The sequence below is a fragment of the Aulostomus chinensis genome, chromosome 9, assembly GCF_037954235.1.
Source record: "Aulostomus chinensis isolate RoL2024-O1b breed Wild chromosome 9, RoL_Achi_v1.0, whole genome shotgun sequence".
In the NCBI taxonomy this organism is placed as follows: Eukaryota; Metazoa; Chordata; class Actinopteri; order Syngnathiformes; family Aulostomidae; genus Aulostomus; species Aulostomus chinensis.
In genome coordinates this window covers 11,826,739-11,836,180 of record NC_141328.1, presented here as the reverse complement: position 1 = coordinate 11,836,180, position 9,442 = coordinate 11,826,739, and the positions used below count along the sequence as shown (strand labels likewise).

Here is a 9,442-nt window from a genome sequence, read left to right as displayed (position 1 = left end):
CAGATGAAGCACTAGGACAGCCAGCACCCTGGTTGGAGGGACAGTTGGTGAGGCAGGAGTGTTAGCTTTATACACAATTTCACTGTTTTTTGTTTTTTTTTTTGTTAGTGTGCCTTATGTCATCTGCTTGAGATGGCATCCATTTGTCAGATACCATGTTGAAAGCTAATGGGCTTTTGGCCTTGTGTAATGAAGCAATATTGTGACCATTTGTTAAAAGCATTACTGTGTGATTTGTAGATAATGGTAATGTAATAATACACAAATAGGACTGCATTTATTTGAAATGGAGACTATGTCTCTTGGAGACAAAGAGATAATGGAGGAAGACAGATACAGAAGGAAAGAGAGGGACAGAGATAGAGAGAGAAAGGGAAGAGACTGATGGATAGACGGGGACGTGAGCAGGTGGTGCTATGGGTGGCCGCTTGAGCCTCTTCAGGTCTGTAGCCTCCTCCAGCAGCACCCAGGATCTGGGATGCGGGGAGCCCGAAGGCTCCAGAGAAGAAGACGAGTTAGTAACACACATGAGTATGATTTATGAAAATTAATCAAGTGTTTCCCTGCAGGTATAGGTTGAAGAGGACTGGCCCAAGCACAAACCCTTGTGGAACACCATAATTGACTGTAGTGGTTTCAGAGGGATTATCATTAGTTAGTACGAACTGAGACCGACCAAGTTAATATGACCTAAACCAACTTAGTGCAGTTTCTTTAATGCCAATGATGTGCTCCAGTCTCTATAGAATGATATAGTGGCCAGTGGTTCAAAAGCTGCACTAAGATCTAAGAAGACCAGCACAGAGATGAGTCTCTCATCTGATGCCAGTAGTAGGCCATTGGTAACTATGACGAGTGCTGTTTCTGTGCTTTGATAAACCCTGTAACCTGACTGGAAATCCTCTAATAAGCTGTTGCTTCGGAGAAAGTCACAGAGCTGTTTAGCAACGGCTTTCTCCAGAATTTTAGAGTGAAAAGGAAGATTTGATATTGGTCTGTAGTTCGTCAAAACTTCTGGATTCAGGGTTGTTTTTTGAAAAGGGGTTTACTTAACTGCTACTTAAAAAGACTGTGGGACATAACCAGTTCACAGCGACACATCGATCATATCTAAGTGAGAGGTGCTAATTAGTAGAATTTGTCATTGAAGAAGTCCATGAAATCTTTGCTACCCAGGGAAATAGGAATACTTGTTTCAATAGAGCTGTGGCTCTCTGTCAGTCTGGCTACAGTACTGAAGAGGAACCTTCAGTTGTTCTTGTGTTCCTTGTGCCGAGTAGTAGACTGCTCTAGTTACATGAAGGGCTTTCTTATAGCTTTTAACGTTATCTTGCCAGACTATATGTGACTCCTCCATTTTGGAGGAGCGCCATATTCTGTCTAGTTTCTGAGTTTTTGTATAAGCTGTCTGGTTTCGGAATTGTACCAAGGGGCTTGTCTCCTTGGATACATAGTTGTTTTTTGTTTTTTTTTTAAATGGGGTAAGGTGCCTGTTGCACTATCGTTAAAATGATCAATTTGGGAGGGACTAAGGTTGACAACAGTGATATAATGGGATGACACTGAATTTATAGTTTTCCTTAGTGGAGTGCAGTCGATATGTACATATTCGAAAGTGATTAATTGATGGTCAGATAAAAGCGCATTCTGTGAAAATAAAACGAGATGTTCAGCTTCAATTCCATATGTTAGGACGAGGTCGAGGGTGTGGTTGTGACAGTGAGCAGGTTCATGAACAGACTGATGGAAACCAATTAAGTCTAGAAGAGATATAAATGTAGTACCCACACTGTCATTATCAACGTCCACATGAATATTGAAGTCACCTACAATAATGACTATCTGTTTGAGAACTAAACTGGATATAAACTCTGAGAATTGAGGTAGGAATTCAGAGTAAGGACCAGGAGGGTGGTACACAATAATAAATAAAAGTGGCTGTAAATTTTTCCAGGCTGGATGAGACAAACTGAGATTCAGGCTTTCGAATAAATTGAAACGTACTTTGGGTTTGGGATTTATTATGAAACTTTTGTCAAAAATGGCAGCAACTCCACCTCCTCGGCCAGAGCCTCAAGGGATATCAGTGTTAATGTGACTGGGAGGAGTGGATTCATTTAGACTCGGGCTAGGCGATTAATCTAATTTTAATCGTCATCGTCAAAACATAAATCAACAATACCAAGCACAAAATCACATTCACAACCCTTTTAGGGTACACTGGTGAATGAACAGTGAAATAAAATTAAATTGTTCCTTTTGTTTCAGGTGAGAATGAGTGTGTGTGTGTGTGTGTGTGCGTGTGTGCGTGTGGAGGGGGGGTGTGTGGAGAAGTTCAGAGTTCAGTTCAGTTCATGTATAGTTGATCCAATTGTTCATAAGTTCATTGATTGTAGGGGAATGGTATGTGTGTGTGGTTAAATGAAGTGGAGTTGGTGGCAGGATTGGGAGTTGGGGACAGAAGTGAGAGAGGAAGCCTGAAGGCTGATGAGCAGAGATGCCACTTATCTGTGTATGGGGTTGCCGACCAGTATTGCTCCAAGTGCCACACCAAAGGCATAATTCTTTTGGCACACGTGTGGTAGATTTGGTCCTTGTTCTCCCAATAGTTTACCTTTCGGCTTCAGCTTAGTGGTCGTCTGCCCAGCTCACATCCTTCTCCCTGCAGCCTTTGTTCTGCTGTGAGCCTTCTCTCTATCCATCAACTCACAGGTGCATTTGATGATCAGTCAAGCCTCTTCCCTTACCTGTGGGGAGGAAGGGCAGACTGCCTTCCTGCCACAAACTTATGCCGCCTCCCAAGAGGAACACCTACTGAGAAAATTAAGAGAATTAAAACTAAAACCAAATGATTTACTTGACATCAAAACACAATTTCAGCTGCAGAGACTACGCTTGGAGAACTTTGAACATAGCAATAAATCCAGCAGATTTTTAGCGAACCAACTAAAACAGAACAAAGAAAGAGCAACAATATCCTCCATTAAGGACTCCAATGGGGAAACAACCTGTGACCCAGAAGAAATCAATTTTATTTTTAGGGAATTCTATAAAAAGCTTTGACATAAAAAGCTTTACTCACCTGAGATTAACCCATCCAAATCTTGCATTGAAACCTTTCTGAGCACAATTGACTTGCCAAAATTAAATCAAGACCAAGTAATGGCTCTGGAGTCACCTATTTCTATCGGGGAACTTCAAGAAGCCCTTAAACATACACTGAAAAAAGTAAATCTGGGAGTATGTAATTGTAATGTAATTAAGTCTGTGATATTAACAAAAAAAACAAAGTTAGTCTCTTAACATAAATATATAAAGTTGTGAATTAGTCTAAATTTGTTCAAAACACAAGTAATTTTGATTTTTTTTCTTAACAAGCTTTATGTAAGTGGTTCAACAAATCTTGTCATGCAGACCCACAAAACAATTTGCTCGTTGTATTTACTAGTCTCCGACTGCGCCCCGTGTGGCGCATTCAGTGTATGCAACTAGTTCAAACCAGATCTCGGGACCGCGGGGAGAAGTTCCAGAATATGAGACTGGAGACTGACGTTTACGGTAAGAATAAAGTTAATAAATAAAGTTAAATGTTAGTGATGTAGCTAGTTGAACACTAAAGTCCGTTGTTCAAATGTGGAGCTCATGTTTGCAAGCGGCTGTAATTTGAAGTAAGCAGGGATGTAGACGGCACCGGGTGCCGCGTTATCGCTAGCATATACAACACACCTGTGCGGGGTTAGCCATTAGCAAGGGGTTTAAGATGCAAGTCGGCTGTAAATAAACACCCGTGTGTGTCTGGGTGTGGGTGGCCACGCTTGTGAGTTAATTTGTGGAGGTTTTTTGGTCGCAGCGGTGGCTGTAGGCAGTTAGCTCTGCTTGTTAGCCGCTGAAACGCAGCGAGCACAGCCGCAGGCGATAGACAGCGCCGAGCCCCCTTCACCAGTCATAACATGTAGCCCATAATACCAAAATGACGGGGAGAAACTCAGCTAAATGCCTGTACCAAGCAATGCCACCCAAACGAAACACAAAGAATACATTCAAGCTCGAAAAACATAGCTAGTTAGCTAGCTGGTCTGGCGGGCCGCCAGGCTTTACCTGCACGCCCCCCCATCGGCCAGGCTAAGCATTGTTTATTAATTTCATTAAATTCATTTTTCGGGCTCCATCAACGCATGACCAGGTGTCTTTTTCATCACCTGGCAACGTCACAACTTCGTTGAGCATTGTCGCGCATAACGGGATATGTCACGGACGTTGTGCTCCTCAGACCGCTGCTTCACCAGCTGACAGAGAGATCTGCACCGAGCCGACCGCGTTGCCGTTAACGAGAACCGAGCCGCGACTCCACAAGGCTCAGCCAGCCGCTGTAGCATGGCTGCTAGCTGTTAGCACAGAGCTCAGAGCTTCTGTGAGCTAAGATGCTTTCACCACATGTGAAAATGATCCATCGTTTGATTTTTCAGCTCGTAAGGCTCGCGTTTGTTTTCACTCAGGTCCAAACAGCTGATCAGTGAGTGTCACGTTGTCATGGCAACTGACCGGAAAAAGAGGCGTGTCTCAGAGGGGGGGGACTTAATAACGCTACACCAGACAGTTGTCCTTAAGTTTTTAGTGCAAGCAATTGTTATTATTATAATTATTATTTATTTATTTATGTGATTGGTTGAACAGCAGCTTTGGCTGGTGTTAAAATATATTTCATAAACGTTATAGACTATAATAATACATAATTATGGTAATGTATTAAGATTTCCATTTAACTTTAAACATTTAGGCAAGGCTTTATGGAATCATGTCTTCTAAATTCTACTGCCCATTATTGAATCTGTTACCTATACGTAGGGCCCCATCAGTCAGTGGTTAGGGGCAGGCCGGTGGGCCTAACAAGTTTTCTGGGGGAAACCCTGAATAGGCTACTTTTTTTTTTATGAAGCTGAAAACAGTAAGCCGACTTTATAGAGATACATGATTCTCACCACTTACACCTAATTGTAGTAGATACGTGTTTGCAAATGTTCGGTAATTAAAAGATTAATTATTTATTTTGATTTTGTTTTCGGCTGCACGGTGGTGCAGTGGTTAGCACTGTGGCCTCACAGCAAGAAGGTTCCGGGTTCGAGTCCCGGCTCGGGCGCGGGATCTTTATGTGTGGAGTTTGCATGTTCTCCCCGTGCCTGCGTGGGTTCTCTCCGGGTACTCCGGCTTCCTCCCACCGTCCAAAGACATGCAATTTGGGGACTAGGCTAATTGGATTCTCTAAATTGACCGTAGGTATGAATGTGAGTGTGAATGGTTGTTCGTCTCTGTATCTTGGCCCTGCGATGGACTGGCGACCTGTCCAGGGTGTACCCTGCCTCTCTCCCGTAGACGCTGGGTGATGCTCCAGCCCCCCCCCCCCGACCCTTACTAGTAAGGAATAAGCGTAAGACGACGATGGATGGATTTTGTTTTCTTTTGTGGTAGGTTACTAACTATGTCATTGTATCCTTACCAGGGGATTTATCGTGTCAAGCTTGCTGGATGAAGGTATGTACAGACAGTTGCAATTGTTGTGGGGAAAGTAAATGTTAGATTATTTCAAGTAGTTTATGGATTATCATTTTATATTGGGGGCAGAGATTCAGTTGGTCTTTCACTGAGAAAATTGTTGTGACAGCCCAGTCCAAAATGTAGCAAAAGATAGACAGAAGATTAACAGTATATTATCTTGATACAGGCTGTCAGAATAAAAGATAAACTTACCTGTGAAAAAATTAATCGTATATTGTCTTGATACAGGCGGTCAGAATAAAAGATATACTTACCTGATCACCAGATTAAAGATGGTCTAAATTCCGTTTCTTTGAATTCTTCAATTTTTTGTCCACCTGTACAGTCATATGGTTCTGAACTCTCACATGCATCAGAACAATATCATCTGTAATATTTGACTGATGTTCATAAGGTCATGTGTAATTTGTGCCAGAAAGTTGCTCTTAAGAACGTGCTCTGTTGCCGGATCTGTGTGATGTAAAGGTTCTATGCACATTTGTTTAAAAATCACCTTTTCACACACACTCTAAAGACAGAGTGCAGTTTTCTTTTAAGATGAGCGCAAAGATGTTGTGAAAAATACTTTTTTTCTTTTTGTTTTTACTTTTGAGAACAGACGGAGAGATTTTGCTACTAAACAGAAGCAGAGCCCTTAAATTGGTGTCTCACTGAATCTCCCAGGTGACTCCTATCCAAATCTTTGCATCAATTGAAAAATTTGAACCCTGTGTATAACAGTTAAAAAGTTAGTTATATATAGTGGCATTCTGATGTCTGTGCTTAACATGATCTCATTTGTTTTTGTAGGACAACAGCATTGAGTCCAGAAGAGAAACTGTCATCAGAGGCCTCATTCTCTACCTTGGTGAAAAGACGGAGGAGCTCAACAAGGACTACAAGGTAAAGAAAACTGTTTCAAAAGAAAGAGAGCACCAAAAGAGCTATACTGTATGCATCCGTCACATTAGTATACAAGAGGGTTTTATTTTTTCTGGTGTTTTTTTACAGGTTTTTGATGATGATGATGATGTTGAGGCTGTACAAGAGGCCCTTACTACACAGGTCCTCAACATCTTTGTGGTGACCAAAGCCAGAGATCGAGATCTCCAGAAGCAGGCTGGAATAGCCGTCGAGGGAGCAGAGGTGCTTTTTGGTATCCCTGATGTTGCACATGCTTGTACCTACCTGATGGGCCTCATCTATGCCTTGGAACTAAGGTACCCTAACAAACTGAAATACACCTTGGAAGTTTTTCAGAAGATCTTCCTAGAGCTGGAGGATGTCAACCAAAAGGTATCCTCTAAGGTCCACGATCTGAAGGTCAGTTTACATGCCTAAAAGCCATACAGACATTGCTGAAGCTCCCTCTTGACAAGGTTTACAGTTGTTGGTTGTACATTGCACTTTCACAGGTTTTCCAAAAGCACTTCCTCAGGTTACATTTTTGAAGCTCATGTGTATGCTGCTTAAATTTGTTTTGTGGTGTAAACTAAGATCAGATGTCAGTCAGATGTCCCTTTAAATGGCTGATAGAATTCAGCTCAGCTCAAGGGAATCATTTTAAGTGACCTAAGGTGGTCAAGCAGCTTTTCAGGTACTGCTACAGGAGGCAGATCTTCACAGAACAGGAAAACACTGTACAGTTTTATATTTTGTGAGGTGCTGTGTTTTTTGCATTATTAATGTGTTGGTCAGATTTTGAATGTAACTGTCATTTGCTTAGGATGTTCAAACCTTTAAGGTCAGGCTGTCGGTGGGGTTTCATCCCTGCAAGTACTTCCTCAGGATAGACGTAATAAATGTTTGTTTTGGAGGACATGTTTGCCAAAGTTCACTTGAAGAACCATCCCATGAGTGATGTGTTGGGTCATTGGCATTGTCTTATGGCGCGTCTGGCGCTAGCATCTGAAGTGTTTCCAGTGTTGTCAGTATAATGGAGTTTATGGTCTTATTTTCTTATCAAAATGTCTTTGGTATATACTATGTTCCATGTCATCAATACACTAAAATGTTGCAACACTGTAACTATTGTTAAACAAGGTAAACAAGCCCCTTTGTTAAGTTTGATAATTAGTACCAGATGTTGTTTGAATAATGTGGACATTTTTCCAGAGTATACAGTATTAGGGCTGCAACTAACAGCACTTGTCATTGTACAATTTCTTTTTTCAATGAATACTTTGAAAATTGTGAAAAATGTGTTATCACTGTTTCCTGAAGCCCAACATGCAACTTAGAATGTCTTGGTTTATTGCGACCAATATTAATATATTCTCATGTGAGAAGCTGAATTTAGATTTTTTTTTTTAATTTAAATGACTCAAACATTAATTAAAAATTTAAAAATCCTTGAATTGAGTAATAGGAAACTTAGAAATTAAACAACTAATAGTTGCAGCTCTGTACAGTAAACTGATTTATTGCCCAATTCAATGGCAGTATATATTGACATGAGTTTGCTTGTTTGCGAGAATTTGTCAGCAATAAAACATGTCAATTTTGTCGACTTATGGCCTCTTGATTATTAGTGTAACTTTTTTTTTTTTTAACCTTTTTGACCTTTTCTCTAATGGAACTCTCACACAATTTGCTGAGTGTACTTATGATTTAAAGGGAATTCACCCTCTTAATTTTGTTCTTATGTAATTTTTTGTCCTAGCACGATCAAAATGTCTATTATTTTACTGGGCAGACCAACACACTTGATGCTTCATGCTTAATTTAAGTAGATCACCATAACAAAACTATATCATGTTTTATCCACAGAGAAAAAGTAAGGCAACTTTTTGAATCATTTTATCACATAGATCAAATAAGAGTAGTCTTTGTATGCACAACATTACTTTTGCAAGTACAGTCAGCTTACTTTTGCTACTAACATCAACTTACTTTTGCGACTAACATCATCTTACTTTAGCTGCCAACATCAACTTACTTTTGCTGGTAACAAACTTACTTTTGCAAGTGAAGACAACTTAATACCATTGAGTTGACTTTATTTGCAAAAGTAAGTTGACTGCACTTGCAAAATGAATGTTGCACATACAAAGACTACTATTGTTTGATCTACAGGATAAAATGATGCAAAAAGTTGCCTTACTTTTTTTAAGTAGATCAAGCACTTTATTTTTATCGGTGTATGCCAAACAAGAAAGCCCCGGGACCGGATGGGAGCTTGCACCAATATTCTACAAAATGTTCACTGAAATACAGGAAACCTTGACCCTGCCACCGGACATAAACCGTGCGATTATTAGCCTTCTCCTTAAACTGGACAAAGACCCAGCACTTCCATCAAGCTATCGTCCAATATCACTTATAAATGCAGATATTAAAGTCATCTGCAAGGCGCTAGCTAGAAGGCTTGAAAAAGTGACACCTCACATAATACATCCTGACCAGACCGGGTTAATTAAAGGACGGCACTCTACCAACAACACACGTAGGCTTATCAACCTGATAGACTACTGTAACAGTCAGAGCAAGGATGCCATAATTGTCTCCCTAGATGCAGAAAAAGCATTCGACAGGGTAAATTGGAATTTTCTCCTCACCACATTACTAAAGTTTGGGTTCGGAGTTAACTTTGTGAACTGGATCAAAACATTTTACCGCACTCCCAGTGCTTTTGTCAGAACAAATGATCAAACTTCTCTCTCCAAAGAGGAACCAGACAGGGTTGTCCACTTTCCCCTTCCCTTTTTGCTATATTCATAGAGCCACTCGCAGCTGCAGTCCGGCAAAACAAAAACATCAAGGGAATTGATACTACAAATGTGAACCATAAGATAAGCCTTTATGCTGATGATGTATTACTTTTCCTACGGAATGCACAATCATCTCTCCCTGAAACGATAGCAGTCATTGACAAATTCTCACCCATTTCTGACTACTAGTTTTGATGGTG

At 40.6% G+C, this 9,442-nt stretch overlaps 1 protein-coding gene across 4 annotated transcripts in view; it reads left to right on the top strand.

Moving 5' to 3' along the window:
- Positions 1-9,442, top strand: part of samd10b (sterile alpha motif domain containing 10b) — a 113,667-nt gene that overhangs the window by 8,073 nt on the left and 96,152 nt on the right. The window contains exons 1-5 of one of the 4 annotated variants that reach the window (XR_015117874.1): positions 2,308-3,558; positions 5,498-5,529; positions 6,152-6,216; positions 6,343-6,435; positions 6,544-8,041. The exons of 2 other annotated variants lie outside the window; for them this stretch is intronic. The gene's annotated coding sequence lies outside the window, so the exon portion shown is untranslated. Of the gene's footprint in view, positions 1-2,307; positions 3,559-5,497; positions 5,530-6,151; positions 6,217-6,342; positions 6,436-6,543; positions 8,042-9,442 lie in introns of those variants that run through there. One more of the 4 variants, XR_015117875.1, reaches the window with a different exon arrangement.